The sequence below is a fragment of the Podarcis erhardii genome (assembly GCF_964252035.2).
Source record: "Podarcis erhardii genome assembly, chromosome: 1".
NCBI lineage: Eukaryota > Metazoa > Chordata > Lepidosauria > Squamata > Lacertidae > Podarcis > Podarcis erhardii.
Window position 1 is genome coordinate 4,902,717 of NC_138497.1, and position 16,229 is coordinate 4,918,945.

The following is a 16,229-nucleotide window of genomic DNA, read 5'->3' on the forward strand; positions in this document are numbered from 1 at the left end:
ATAATAATTTGTTGTTTATGCCCCACCCATCTGACTGGGTTGCCCCAGCCACTCTGGGCAGCTTCCAAAACAGATAAAAACATAATAAACCATTAAACATTAAAAAAACACTTCCCTGTTCAGGGCTGCCTTCAGATGTATTCTAAAGGCTGTATCTTTTTACAGTGGTGCCCCACAAGACGAATGCCTCGCAAGACGAAAAACTCGCTAGACGAAAGAGTTTTCCGTTTTTGAGGTGCTTAGCAAGACGAATTTCCCTATGGGCTTGCTTCGCAAGACGAAAACGTCTTGCCGCTAAGCCGCTAAGCCGCTAATAGCCGTGCTTCGCAAGACGAAAAAATTCGCTAGACGACAAAACTCGCAGAACGAATTAATTTCGTCTTGCGAGGCACCACTCTATCTCGGGGGTCACATAACTCCATACCCTCCAACATTTCTCCGATGAAAATAGGGATGTCCCAAGGTGGGGTCAGCAAACTTTTTCAGCAGGGGGCCAGACCACTGTCCCTCAGACCTTGTGGGGGGCCGGACTATATTTTGGAGGAAAAAAATGAATGCATTCGTGTGGCCCACAAATAACCCAGAGATGCATTTTAAATAAAAGGACACATTCCACTCATGTAAAAACACACTGATTCCTGGACCGTCGGCGGGCCGGATTGAGAAGGCGATTGGGCTGGATCTGGCCCTTGGGCCTTAGTTTTCCTACCCCTGTCCTAAGGATAAGTAAAGGTAAAGGGACCCCTAACCATTAGGTCCAGTCGTGACCGACTCTGGGGTTGCAGCGCTCATCTCACTTTATTGGCCGAGGGAGCCGGCGTACAGCTTCCGGGTCATGTGGCCAGCAGGACTAAGCCACTTCTGGTGAACCAGAGCAGTGCATGGAAACGCCGTTTACCTTTCCGCCGGAGCGGTACCTATTTATCTACTTGCACTTTGACGTGCTTTCGAACTGTTAGATTGGCAGGAGCAGGGACTGAACAACGGGAGCTCTCCCCGTCATGGGGATTCGAACCACCGACCCTCAGATCAGCAAGTCCTAGGCTCTGTGGTTTAACCCACAGCACCACCCACGTCCCTATGTCCTAAGGATAAGCACAAATTAGAAACAGGGATGGCGTCTGTAAATCCGGGACTGTCCCTGGAAAATAGGGACACTGGGAAGGGCTTTAAAAAGTGATTTTAAAAAACCACAGGTAATTCTCTAAGAGTGATCTGCAGCACACTACTGGGTGGTTCACATAACTACAATAAATTGAAGAAGAGCCCTCTGGATCAGACCCATCAAGTCCCACCAAATTCGTTTCCATTTTTGCTTTCTTAGACCCAAGAAAACATACTTTGAATAGCATCTGTTTGCCAACTCCCTGTCCCTCTGAAGAGAGCCACCACTTGCAGAAACAGAAATGAGATTTCCCCCCCCCCCTCCTTAAATGATGCTGATTTCACAAGGAACAATGGAGCAGAGATACAGCAGCCCCAGCCCTGGCATGGAGGAACTTGATGATACAGAAAACTGTGTGCTGTTAGAAAGATCCCATTATAACCAGCCTTGGGGAGGAAAATAGTGCCAGCACTCAGTGACACATACTTTTTTGGAACAGAGATGGGGGAAAAGAGACAAGATTGAAAATCCAGATATTATATTCTGTTATGTGACTTGGCTGCTCAGTTCAGTCTTTTTGCATGGTCTCTTATAAATTGTTTTATGGGTTGTCACTTTGCTGTTATTTTTATCGATTACAGTCGAGTAGTTATTTAGTTATCTCAACTAGGGCCAGGGCCTTTTCAGTACTGGCCCCAACTTGGTGGAACGCTCTGTCACAAGAGACCAGGGCCCTGCGGGATTTGACCTCTTTCCACAGGGCCTGCAAGATGGAGCTGTTCCGCCTGGCCTTTGGTTTGGACTCAGTCTGACCCTTATGTCTTCCCTCCCCTTACGGTTTTGATTTATGGGCTGCTACTAAAATGAGGCTGCATTTTAAATTGTATTTTAACCCATATTTTAACCAGTATTTTAATTAACTGTTTTTTCCTTTTCTTTTACGTTTTATTGTAATTTTATTGGTGTTAGCCGTCCTGAGCCCAGTTCTGGCTGGGGAGGGCAGGGTATAAATAAAATTTTCTTCTGAGACTTCCGGAGGCGTTGTGGACCACCGGAATGAAATTTACAGCATGTAATGCCTTAAGAGAGAATATTATGAAAATGATATATAGGTGGTACATGACCCCAGTCAAGCTCGCAAAAATCTATCATTTGCCCGATAATAAATGTTGGAAATGTAAAGAGACTGAAGGTACATTCTTTCACCTTTGGTGGACGTGCCCAAGGATTAAGGCTTTCTGGGAAATGATATATAATGAAATGAAAAAAGTGTTCAAGTACACTTTCTTGAAGAAACCAGAGGCCTTTCTCCTGGGTATGCTCGGCCAATTGGTGTCAAAGAAGGACAGAACTTTTTTTATGTATGCCACAGCAGCAGCTAGAATACTTATTGCAAAGCACTGGAAGACGCAAGATTTACCCACCCTGGAGGATTGGCAGATGCAAGTAATAGACTATATGGAATTGGCAGAAATGACTGGCAGAATCCGAGATCAAGGAGAAGAGCAGGTGGAAGAGGACAGGAAGAAGTTTAAAGCCTACCTACAAAAACATTGTAAATTATATGAATGTTGAGGACATTGAAAATGAAACGAAGGGGTTCTAGTGATCAAGATAAATAAGAGTACAAGGGAGGGATGAAGGATGAAAATGAATAACGAATGAGCTTGCTGAATTAAATTTTTAAGTGGAATACAAGAAAGGGAGGCGGGTGGAAGTAAGGGAAATAAGGTTTTGAAGGTTATAATTTTGAAAGAGAGTTTTTTTTATGCTAAGTTTGCTTTTTTATGTGCTTTTTTCTTCTGTTTTTTTTTCTTCTTTTTGTGATATTTGTTGCTTTTTTTGTTGGTTTGTTAATTCTTCTCTTTTGTAAAACTTAATAAAATATTATATATAAAAAAATAAAATAAAATTTTCTTCTTCGTCGTCTTCTAAAATAATGCTTTTTATAGTGTAGAGGGGAGTTCATGGCACGAAAAAAAGTTCAAGAACCACGGACCTAGTGGAAGACTGGAAAGACGGCAGTTGCACAATTTGCAGGCTGTTTTGGGGGCAGACACTGATGTGGACATCTGAAAACTGGGCATTTTCATGCCGCATTGTGTTTTCTGTGTGGGATGTAAACACAGGAGCAGTCAATGACAACATTCCTAGAGTGTACATGTTAGAACATGGGGAGGGATGTCTGTCCAGCAAGCAGGTAAACTTCCTGGGGACGGACTTCCTCCGCATGTGACCAGAGGTGGGTGTGGCCTCACCTGTGCAGGTAATGATAAAAGCACAGGGCAGGCAGCCACTCTCTCTCTTGCCTCTTGCCTCTCTGCCATCTTCATCTTCTGAAGGAGCAACATGCCCTCTTGGCTCCCAGCCAAGAGAGGACAGTACTATCTTCCTATAAGATAGTTTCTAACTGCATGTAACCTTTTTAAGCCTGCCTACCTTCTGGGATCATATTGTGAACAGAACGTGAGTAAACTCTTTTATACTTTTATAAAGACTGTGTCGTGTCTTGTATTTTAAGAGGGAACAAAGGGGAAATTACCAGAGTAATTATTATAGAGGTTCTAGCGAACCTGTGCAAGCGTTACCGTTGCGAACTTAAAGGGGAATGTCTATAAACTCTGCTGATATTTTGGGAACTTGTTAGTACAAGTTGGATAAGGATATAATTAGTCAATATATCCTCTCCTGCACCCCAGAACATTCCCACAAAGGGTTATTGGCCCCAGTATTGCATATTTCTGCGTATTTTTGAAGGATTGCGTTGGATTGTGATTTTGAGTTGAGTAGTATTTTTCTGAGTTAACTTCCTGGTAAGCACATGGTCCTTTGTTCCATTGTGCAGTGGGGATTAAGCACCCCCCCCCTTCCCTCAGAGTTCACAGTGACCCAAGGCAGTGAAGAATTGTTTTGTATTTTGAGATTTTTGAGATTTTGATTTTAAAATTTTGAAGAATTTTCAAATTTTTGGATTTTAAGATGGCTAGAGCAGCTTTTGATAGTGATGCAAAGCTAGGAATGCCTGTGCTGAATGAACACAATTTCATACACTGGAAGCAGCGCTTGATAGCATGTTTAGATTATAAGCACATTTTGGAAGCTTTAAACCCTCAACCTACGGGATCGTCTGAGGAAGCTTTAGCCAAGATAAGTGCTTGGAAACGCATGAACAGCGAAGCTAGACACATAATTTTGAGTGGACTTCGTGATGAGCAGCTATCATTAATAAATAGTACAGATGATGCATCTCAAATCTTAAGAGATATTGAGCGCGTGTATGGAGAATCTAGCATAAACTGCTTCAGAAACCTGGTGTGTAAATTAACCAGAGTGAGGATGAATTCAAAAGAGGAATTCACAGAGCACATCAACAAGTTTACTGAGATTATTCAAAGAATTGATTTGACTCCCAAAGCTTTTGATGAAGATACAAAGATAGCATTTTTGTTATCATCACTTGGACCACGCTTTAGCGCATTTGTAAGTTTGATGGATCATAGACAAGGTCTGACTTTTAAAGACTTGATTGGTTATTTAAAAGAAGAATGCAGAGATAGAGCTGAATCTCCAGTGAGAAATGCTAGAAGCAAGGACAGCAGTTATGCATCTAGGCAATGTACAAAGTCCAAAGAGATGCCTAAGAAAGTGATTTGTTTCAATTGTAACAAAGAAGGACACATTGCAAAGAATTGCAAGGCTCCTAAAGCCAAGAAACCCCACCCCTTTCAGCCAAAAGGAGAAAAGAAGGGGAAATGTGAATGCACATGGCTACTGCAAGAAAGGAATTTAACTGTCCAGAATCGTGAGAATAAACGTAATAAATGGATTTTAGATTCAGGTGCCAGCTCACATTTTTCATATAAAAAGGACTATTTTAATGAGATAAATGATGAAGAAGGATCTGAAATTGAAATTGCAGATGGGAACATTGTTAAAGCAAAAGGTGCAGGTTCCATGAGTCTGAAATGCAATATAAACAATGAATGCATTGAGAACACAATCTCTAGAGTTTTGTATGTACCAGAGCTGAGCTGCAATTTAATCAGCGTGTCCACACTGGACAAGAAAGGTTTCCAGATCACATTTGGAAATGGAGAATGTAAAGTGACTAGAAATGGCAAAGTGTTTGCTCAAGCAAAGCTAATCAATGGTGTATATGAGCTTGATCTTTCAGAGAATCAGTCTGCAAAAGTGGCACATTCCAGCCAGAAGGATGAAGCAGATCTGGACCTGTGGCACAGAAGGCTTGGACATAGAGACACCAACGTCATTCTGGATCTACAGAAAAGAGATCTTGTAAGAGGCTTGCAGGTAAAGCAGAGCAACAAAGCTCCAGCAAAGTGCATAAGCTGTATTACTGAGAAGGCTGTAAAACCTTCATTTCCACGTTGTGCAGAACAAAGAAGCAACAAAGTGCTTGACATAGTGCACACTGACATATGTGGACCCATGAATGTTCCCTCACTGGGAAAGAATAGATATATTTTAATATTTCTGGATGACTTTTCAAGATTTTGTGTTGTGTATTTCCTCAAAGAGAAGAGTGAGACAGTGGACAAGCTCCAGGAATACATTGCCATGGTCAAGAATAAATTCCAAAGAGCTCCAGCTGTGCTAATGAGCGACAATGGAGGTGAGTACTGCTCAAATGAAATGCAGGCTCTCCTGGCCAAGGAAGGAATTGCACACGTAACCACAATTCCTTACACACCACAGCAGAATGCCATAGCTGAGAGAAAGTTTAGGTCCATTATGGACATGACAAGGTGCATGCTAAAGGATGCATGTTTGCCACAGAAGCTGTGGGCCGAAGGAGTGCACACATCGGTCTATTTGCAGAATAGACTGCCAACTAAAGGTGCAGAGCGCACACCATTTGAACTTTGGCATGGGAAAGCTCCCAATCTGTCGCACATACGTGTGTTTGGAAGTCCGTGTTATTTCCACGTGCCCAAGGAACACAGACACAAGCTTGACTCCAGGGCAAAAGCAGGTATCCTGGTGGGATACGCCTCTGGAGGCAAAGGATATAGAATTATGGACTTACAAACTGGTAAGACAAATGCATACCATGCGGTTTATTTTGATGAATATGGAAAAGTAGACACTAAGAACACTGTTGTGGATTCTTCTGATGAGTCAGAAAGGACTCAAGAACTTGTATATTTCCCTTTTGAGACCCCACAAAGTACTAATCTGCCTTCAAGTGTTACAGCGCCCCCTACAGGCGACGCACCAGAAGACGCAGAGGACCAGAACCCTGGCGGCACCAGAGACGAAGATGAGGACTCAGATGGGGACATGCCTGTGTTGGAGGAGGATGAGGAAGCTGATGCGGTCGCAGAACCAGATGTCAGGCGCTCGTCCAGAACCAACAAAGGTGTCCCACCATTACGGTTGTCCTACTTTGCAGGGTCGGCGTTTCCACAAGAACCTTCCACTTGGGAAGAGATACAGGAGATGCCAGCTGCAGAAGCCAGTCTCTGGAGGAAGGCCGCGCAGGAGGAGATGGATGCACTGCATCAGAACAAGACCTGGACACTCACTGAGCTGCCTCCCGGTAAGAAGGCCATTGGCAGTAAATGGGTTTTCAAGGTTAAGAAGGGGTCAGAAGGAGAAGTGCAGCGCTACAAAGCTAGACTTGTAGCACAGGGATTTTCACAGCGTTTTGGTGAAGATTATGATGAAGTTTTTGCACCAACCGTGAGGTACAGCAGCGTAAGAATGCTTTTAAGCATTGCAGCCTCCAAGAAAATGAGAGTGAAACACATAGACATTGCTACCGCTTTTCTACACGGGCAGATTTCTGAAGAAATCTATATGAAACAGCCCAAAGGTTTTGTGAAACCACATGAGGCACATTTAGTGTGCAAACTGCAGAAAGGACTTTATGGACTTAAACAGGCTGCTAGAGCCTGGAACCAGAAGTTGCATAAAATGCTGACGCAACTTGGGTACAAGCAAGGCGACGCTGACAAGTGCTTGTACAGTAAGTCAAATAATGGACAATTCTCATATATCTTAGCTTTTGTCGATGACCTGATTATTGCCACAGCAAGTGAGAAAGACTATACACAGATAGTAAAACACCTTAGCAAAGAGGTGGAGGTCAAGGAGCTAGGAGATGTCCAGTACTACCTCGGGATCCAGGTGGAAAGAGAAGAGGACGGCTCATTTCTTCTCAGCCAAAGACAGAAGATCCACGAGCTAATTGAGCACATGCAGATGCAAGACGCACATCCAGTTGCTACACCGATGGCTACTGACTTCCTGAAGAATCAGCAGGATTCGAAGCAGTTGCCAGACAACAATGACTACAGGTCGGCGATTGGTAAACTTTTGTATTTAGTTACCACATGTAGACCTGACTTAGCTAATGCTGTGGGGATTCTTAGCAGAAAAGTGAATTCTCCCACTGAGCATGATTGGGCAGGTGTAAAGAGGGTGGTGCGATATTTGAAGGGTACCATGAATTGTAAATTAAGGTTACCAGCCGTCAGAGACCCTAAGTTGGTTGGGTATACTGATGCGGATTGGGCTGGGGATAATGCTGATTATAAATCAACAAGTGGTCATGTTTTCATGTTTGGTGATGGACCTGTTTCATGGGGCAGTTATAAACAGAGCTGTGTAGCATTATCTTCCACAGAATCAGAATACGTTGCAGCAACAGAAGCCTGCAGAGAGATCGCCTGGCTTGATCAACTCATAAAGGACTTTGGGTTGGTGAGAAAAGGGCCTGTCAGCTTGCTAGAGGACAATCAAAGTTGCCTGAAGCTGACGCAGAGTGAGAAGTTCCTGGCCAGAACAAAACACATTGGGGTTAAATACCACTACATACGCCAGATGATCCAGGATGGACTTGTGGAACTATCCTACTGCAGCACCCAAGAGATGACTGCTGACATCCTGACGAAACCCCTACCAAGAGAGAGTTTCCAGAATCTACGTGTCAAGCTGGGACTCTGGGTGGTTGAATAAAGTTGTTTATGTTTTGTGTATGTTGTATTGCCTGAGAAGGGGTATGTGGGATGTAAACACAGGAGCAGTCAATGACAACATTCCTAGAGTGTACATGTTAGAACATGGGGAGGGATGTCTGTCCAGCAAGCAGGTAAACTTCCTGGGGACGGACTTCCTCCGCATGTGACCAGAGGTGGGTGTGGCCTCACCTGTGCAGGTAATGATAAAAGCACAGGGCAGGCAGCCACTCTCTCTCTTGCCTCTTGCCTCTCTGCCATCTTCATCTTCTGAAGGAGCAACATGCCCTCTTGGCTCCCAGCCAAGAGAGGACAGTACTATCTTCCTATAAGATAGTTTCTAACTGCATGTAACCTTTTTAAGCCTGCCTACCTTCTGGGATCATATTGTGAACAGAACGTGAGTAAACTCTTTTATACTTTTATAAAGACTGTGTCGTGTCTTGTATTTTAAGAGGGAACAAAGGGGAAATTACCAGAGTAATTATTATAGAGGTTCTAGCGAACCTGTGCAAGCGTTACCGTTGCGAACTTAAAGGGGAATGTCTATAAACTCTGCTGATATTTTGGGAACTTGTTAGTACAAGTTGGATAAGGATATAATTAGTCAATATATCCTCTCCTGCACCCCAGAACATTCCCACATTCTGAGCACCTGCGGATAATTTCCTTCCCTGCTAATTGCTGCCCTGGGTTCCGATCTCGCTCATCTAACCCTGTTGAGCCACGACAGCCGGGTGCTCTCTGCATTTTCCGGAAACAATGGAAGACCTTTTTTTTGCTTTGACAAGCTTTTCCAGGACGAAAAGGTCTCCGACTTAAGGTGTTCATTTTGCATGGCTTTAAACCCATAGTTTAGTTGTTGCATTGTCCTGTTTTAAAAACTATTTTTAGCGGGGTTTTAGATTGCGAGTTCATCAGTGGCCTTGGGACATGCATAGAAGGTGATTAGTTCATAAGTCACGGTGGTGATATTTTCTAGAGATATCAGGTGGTATGCAATGCTAGTCCTACTCAGAGTAGACCCACTGAAGTCAATGACTGTGTTCTGCTTCCACAGATGGAGGCAGCAATACTACTAAATCCCAGTTGCGGAAAACCACTGGAGGGGAGAGTTGCTCTTGTGGTCGAATCCTGCTTCCTAATTTCCCACTGGTTGGCCACTGTGAGAACAGGATGCTGGACTAGATGGGACACTGGCCTGAACCTGCTGGTTCCTCTTATATTCTTAACGCACAGGACTAGCATTTGTTTAGTCGTTTAGTTGTGTCCAGCCCTTCGTGACCCCGTGGACCAGAGCACGCTAGGCAAGAGTCTCCTCCAGCACCGTAATTCAAAAGCATCCATTCTTCGGCGATCAGCCTTCTTTCTGGTCCAGCTCTCACTTCCATATATCACTACTGGGAAAACCATAGCTTTCACTATACGGACCTTGGTTGGCAAGGTGATGTCTCGGCTTTTTAAGATATATAAAAACATAATAAAGCTGTAAACGTTACAAAACTTCCTTCTACAGGTCTGCCTTGAGATGTGTTCTGAAGGTTGTAGTATAGTTACTGATCTCCTTGGCTCAGGGGTTACATAACTCCACACCCTCTAATATTTCTACTGTGAAAATAGAGACATCCTAAGGAAAAGCGGGACATTCTGGGATCAAACCAGAAACCGGGACAGCTTCTGTAAATCTGGGACTGTCCCTGGAAAATAGGGACACTGAAAGGGTCTGTTGCCATTGGCCTTGTTGGCTGCAAGGGAGATGATGAGAGTTGAGGTCCACCAACATCTGGAGGTTCCTCAGCCCTGGCTGAGGCTCTGGTGCACTTTTGCCCTGCTGAAACAGTTGTGTACATCTGTGTGCACCATTCAGATGCAGTCCTGAGAGCTTGGGTGAAGCCAGCCTGTTCAGAGATTGACAGGCGAGCGAAGGGATTTCCTTCAGACGCTGCTCAAAAGGCCACACCTGCTCTGCCGGCCAACGCACTCTTGGAGGAGAGTCTCGACGTGTGCAGAATGGAAAGAAACTCCCTTTGCTCAGTCCCTGCTCCTGTCAACCTAGCAGTTCAAAAGCATGTCAAAGTGCAAGTAGATAAATAGGTACTGCTCCAGCGGGAAGGTAAACAGCGTTTCCGTGCGCTGCTCTGGTTTGCCAGAAGCGGCTTAGTCCTGCTGGCCACATGACCCGGAAGCTGTACGCCGGCTCCCTCGGCCAATAAAGCGAGATGAGCACCGCAACTCCAGAGTCGGTCACGACTGGACCTAATGGTCAGGGGTCCCTTTACTATATATGCTGGAAGCTGCCCAGAGTGGCTGTGGCAACCATGTCAGATGGGTGGGGTATAAATAATAAAATGGTTGTTGTTGGAGGTTATGCGATGAGAGTTGGGGTCTGGCAACCTGGGGGGGGGCAGAGGTTTCCCTCCCTGATCTCTGAGCTATAAGCTTGTCAAAACATACTAAGATAACTGACGGGCCCAGTCTGGGCTTCCTCATTCCTTCCTCATCCCTGCATTAGGAACTGCCTGGAAGTCACTGCCCCCCCCCAGTGTGGTGTAATGGTTAGAGCAATGTTTCTCAACCTTGGGCCCTCAGGTGTTGTGGGGCCCCCAGCTACAATGCCCGTCATCCCTAGCTGGAAGGACTAGTGGTCAGGGATGATGGGAGCTGGCTCCTAGGACATTTCCGAGTAATAATAATAATAATAATAATAATTTATTATTTATATCCTGCCCATCTGGCTGGGTTTCCCCAGACACTCTGGGCAGCTCCCACAGAGACAAAAAATACACTAAAATGTACAATTCAAAGTGTTGGTGCTGACCTTTAAAGCCCTAAACGGCCTCGGTCCAGTATACCTGAAGGAGTGTCTCCACCCCCTTTGTTCAGCCTGGACACTGAGGTCCAGCTCCGAGGGCCTTCTGGTGGTTCCCTCATTGCGAGAAGTGAGGCTACAGGGAACCAGACAGAGGGCCTTCTCGGTGGTGGCGCCACCAGCATTGTCTACACTGGCTGGCAGCAGTTTCCCTTGGTTTTTTTCTCCCAGCCCAACCTGGAGAAGTCGGGGATTGAACTTGGGACCTCCTGCCTGCAAGGCGGATGCTCTGTCACAGACCTACAGCTTTTCAAATCCTTGTCATCACCCCGTCTTGTGGGCACATGTTCTTTTGGGCCTTTGGGGGCACATCAATTGAGCCATCCCAACATGAATTACTATGACAAGCGGGGACATGGGTGGTGCTGTGGTCTAAACCACTGAGCCTCTTGGGCTTGCCGATCGGAAGGTCGGCGGTTCGAATCCCCGCATGGAGTCCCAGCTCCTGCCAACCTAGCAGTTCCAAAACACACAAGTGAAAGTAGATAAATAGGTACCACTCTGGCGGGAAGGTAAATAGTGTTTCCATGCACTCTGTGTCTGTCACGGTGTCCCATTGCACTGGAAGTGGTTAAGTCCTGCTGGCCACATGACCCAGAATAATAATAATAATAATAATAATAATAATAATAATAATAATAATAATTTATACCCCACCCATCTGACTGGGTTTCCCCAGCCACTCTGGGTGGCTTCTAACAGAACACTAAAATACAACAACCTATTAAACATTAAAAGCTTCCCTAAACAGGGCTGCCTTCAGATGACTTCTATAAGTCTGGTAGTTGTTTTTCTCTTTGACATCTGGATGGAGGGCGTTCCACAGGGTGGGTGCCACTACCGAGAAGGCCCTCTGCCTGGTTCCCTGTAACTTTGCTTCTCATAGGGTTGGAAGCACCAGAAGGCCCTCGGCGCTGGACCTCAGTGTCCGGGCAGAACGATGGAGGTTGTGACACTCCTTCAGGTATACTGTCTGCGGACAAACGCCAGCTCCCTCGGCCTGAAAGCGACATGAGTGCTGCCACCCCATAGTCTCCATTGACTGGACTTAACCGTCTAGGGGTCCTTTACCTTTTTTTTACTATGAGATGCAACCAGCAGAGGTGTGGAGAGAGTTGTTACTTTCTCCAGAGCAGTTATATTTGACAAATGTTTATCAAGCCTTCCTTAGCTGTCCTCCCCCCCCAACCAAAAAACCCCTCTACCACTGTCTCCATTATGGAGGCTTTTGGAGTATGCCACACCCACCGAGGTGATGGAAAGCATCTCTGGAAAGCAGAAAGGGGAGGAAATACAGAGAAGCCAAGTGGCTTTCTACCTCATCTTTAAGCCAATTGCATTTCAGTTCCATGCACGGCCATATGGCACAAAAGAGGATTTGAATCAGAGGATTCCATAAAATCCGTTTAATATGGAAGGAACGGCCGAATGGGTGTGGTATAGGACCTCCCGTCGCGGAGTCAGAAATCAAGAGGCAGATGTTGCCATTTCGAGATCCGCGCAGACACCTGGCAGTGCCAAACCACCCTACAGAGAGCATGCACCCTAAAATAACAGGCTGGTCTTTTCTCCCAGGGAACAGCTAATGAGTTCCTTTTGGGTGGTGGCTGGACTGAAGGAGAGGTGATCAAAGGGACCAGCGAGTTTGAGAACCTGGCCAGGCAATCCTTGCCGAGAAGCAAAAAGGTTCCCAGGCTCTTTTAAAATAAAGCAGAGACCGCCCCCCCCCCTCCGAGGCCCTAATAAAACTCTCCTCCTAAGAGACAACAGGTATCTTTGTCTTGGGATGAACTTGTGAGCAGAGAGGCTAAGGACCATTGCGCTTTATGGGTTGTAACAGTCGATTAGCGCAAAATTAATGGGGGGCGGCAAACGAGGTGGAGGGAGTGTCATTTTTTAATTGCCTCATAAATGTGGGGGTTGAGTCCCCACCCGAGTTTCTTCCTTCCCACTCCCATCTCTGCCGCCCGATCTTGAGAGTCACAATATCTGCCTCCCCTCTCTCTCCCTGCCCCGCCTCACCTCTGCAAAGCTGAGCTCTCAGCATTCAAAGCAAAAGATGCTTATTTTGCTAAAACTCACTTCTCTTTTCCCTGCAGTCGCTTCTTCCTTCTTAGATAGCTGCCCCTTACGAAACCAGAATTCAAAGCGTTTCCCCATCTCAGAGACCTGGGTTCAACCATCTTCCTCTCTTCTACACCCACCTAAGAATTAATCTCACACACATATATTTGTGGTGGAGCTGGTTGAAAAGCTGGTCTCCAGTTTTTGTTCTTTTTTTTTAAAAAAATGATTTTTTTAAAAATGAAAGGCCAGCTCACATTCATCCAGGATTAGCAGGCAGGCCAAAGTCTTCTAAATTCAGTCTTTGTTCCCAGAGGCTGGACCCTGTGGCATGAGCTGCTTTGTCAATGGCCACTCACCCTTTTGCAAGGCTTGGGCTCCTTCCACGATGTCAACATCCTGTAGAGTCCCCATCCCAGGTCGTTTTATGAATGGGCTGGTGGGGTGGAGGTGAGGGGTAAAAGAGTAGGCTGGGCTGGTTTGCCCTGACTCAGACTGCCCGTTCAGTCTGCCCACCCAGTTTTAATGCTTATCTGTCCAACCACCCACCCATCTTAAAAATAATATAAAATAAACACCAGAGTTTTTCTCTCGGCAGTTTGGCAACCTTGCCTTCGTGCACGCTGCCAGTAGAACACAGCTGCCCACCCTCGCCCACCCGTTTGCCATCAGAGCAGTAATACCACCTACCACTGCCTAAAAATAAAAATTTAAAAATCTGCTAACACAAGAGAAATATTTCCAGGAGAAGGAGCCAATATGCAGATTTTCCTCTCCCCCCAACTTAAAAGAATCGAAAAAGACAGCTTATCCAGCTGGAGAAGGAGGAAACAACTTTAAACAAAGCCGAGCAGAAGGATTTAATATATACACATATTGGGTGGGATCCCAATGCTTGCCATGAGTTTTAGTATTTGAATCAGACAGACAAGACTCTCCGGATCAACATCATCCCCAGCATGAGACATGGGAGGGGAGTCCAGGCATGCCAGAAAATGCTACTTGCTCCGAACAAAGAGATTGCAAACAGATCCAGTTGGGAAGGGGTCCCTCGCCCACCCAGGAAGATCCCTCGCAGAAAGGAGGGGAGGGTGTTTTTTAATGTATATCTATTCACGTGCATTACAAATTAGGCAGAGCGCTGGCGATGCAACCACTCCGGAGTGACGCCAAATTAAATTAAATGCAGTTTTTGCAAAGAGCTGTGAGGCGTAAAGTGTGTATGTGTGTGTGTTTTGTTCTCTGGCTGAATGAAAAAACACCACCACCACACACATTCCCATCAATTTCTCTTGCACTGGCGGGGAGAGAGACGTGTTATTAGACTCCCTCCCTCGACACATTCCCCGCTTGCAAGATTCCTTCCCCAAACCGAGGATCATATTTTGCTTGCAAGAAATCCGGGCAGGATTTGTCAGCCCACCCCAGTTGGTGTCCCCTGTGAAAACCCCGTTTGCGCCCGGAGGCGCCACAAACCCAAAGGTGGAAAATTGGAGAGATCGATCGATCGATCGATCAGATGCATGCATAGGAAACGAGGCTGCCCGTTGACCATCGCGTTGGAGAAAAAGGAAGAAAACCTACAGCCCAGGAAGAAAAGGGATAGAGAGACCCCCCTGAGCACGTTTAGTGGGCTTTCGCCCTCTCCTTTACCTGGATGAAGATTTCACAAACCGGAGCGCACAGCGGAGTCCCTCTCCTCCCCTCTTGGATCCAGATGTGGTCAGAAGCAAAATGCCTCCCTCCTTTCCTGAGTCCCAGAGCCGGGAGTAGCAGCAACAGCTGGATCGCTAGAGAGCTGAGCTAAGCCGAGCCTCAGATGCGAGTCCCCACCCAGTCTGCTCGGGGTGTGTGTGTGTTGTGTGTGTGTGTGAAATCAGCTCCCCGTTGTACAGGAAACACGGCAACTACCGCTTCCTCCTCGAGCTGCTGCGTGATGCTTCTCCCTTGCAGCCTCATTCTCTGTTCAGCTGTGCTCTCCCGCGCCTGAAATCCTGGAGAGCTGCTGCCAGCCCGTGCAGGCAGCACTGAGCCGGGCGGACCCCATGTTCTGACTCGCCCAGTAGAAGGCATCTCCCTGGGTTCCTTTCAAAGGGATGTTTCCTGAGATTGGAATCGTAGAGTTGGAAGCGTCCCCCCTCCACAAGGGTGATCTAGTTCAATCCCCCCCCAATCTTTTTGCCCAACGCAGGACTTGAACCCAGGACCCTGAGATTAAGGGGCTCCTGCTCTACCGACTGAGCTATCTGCTAAGCTGGAGAAGACCAGGCAGTGGCTCCTCCGGCGCAGTCCTCAGCATCGCCGGGTAGGACTGGGATAGCTGCTGCCGGCCCGTGCCGACAGCACAGAGCTAGGTGGACCCGATGGCCTGGCTCAGCACAAGACAGCGTCTTATGTAAATAAAGAGGAAGTGGGGCTAAATATAGCTTGAAAGCAGAAACTGCTGGGCGCAACTGTTAGAAAACAAGAAATAATAATAATAATAATAATAATAATAATTTTTATTTATACCCCGCCCTCCCCAGCCAAGGCCGGGCTCAGGGCGGCTAACAAGCAATAATAAAAACAAGTTGAATGAATACAACTTACAAACAAGATTAAAATACAACATTAAAATATTGAAACATTAAAATATTAAAATGTAGCCTCGTCACAGGAGGAGAAAGGAAAAAGAAAAAAGAAAGAGGGGGAGGGAATCAAATTGGCTCCAAGCAGGCGGAACAACTCTGTCTTACAGGCCCTGCGGAAAGAAATCAGATCCTGCAGGGCCCTGGTCTCATGAGACAGAGTGTTCCACTAGGCCGGGGCCAGTGTTGAAAAGGCCCTGGCTTTGGTTGAGGCTAATCTGACTTCCTTAGGGCCCGGGACCTCTGGGGTGTTGCTATTTATGGACCTTAAGGTCCTCCACGGGGCATACCGGGAGAGGCGGTCCCGTAGGTATGAGGATCCTAGTCCGTGAAGGGCTTTAAAGGTCAAAACCAGCACCTTAAACCTGACCCTGTACTCCACCGGGAGCCAGTGCAGCTGGAAAAACACTGGGTGAATATGCTCCCATGGCAGAGACCCTGTGAGGAGCCTCGCTGCAGCATTCTGCACCCGCTGGAGTTTCTGGGACAGCTTCAAGGGCAGCCCCATGTAGAGCAAATTACAGTAGTCAAGCCTGGAGGTGACCGTCGCGTGGATCACTGTGGCCAGGGCAGGGCGGGAAAGG

General features: G+C 46.4%; 1 protein-coding gene across 1 annotated transcript in view; it reads right to left on the reverse strand.

Moving 5' to 3' along the window:
* The window catches only part of GNG2 (G protein subunit gamma 2), a 68,320-nt gene extending 53,320 nt beyond the window's left edge, over positions 1 to 15,000 (reverse strand). Inside the window, exon 1 of the mRNA XM_081867393.1 lies at positions 14,672 to 15,000. The gene's annotated coding sequence lies outside the window, so the exon portion shown is untranslated. The remainder of the gene's footprint in view (positions 1 to 14,671) is intronic.
* Between the last annotated feature and the right edge of the window lie 1,229 nt (positions 15,001 to 16,229).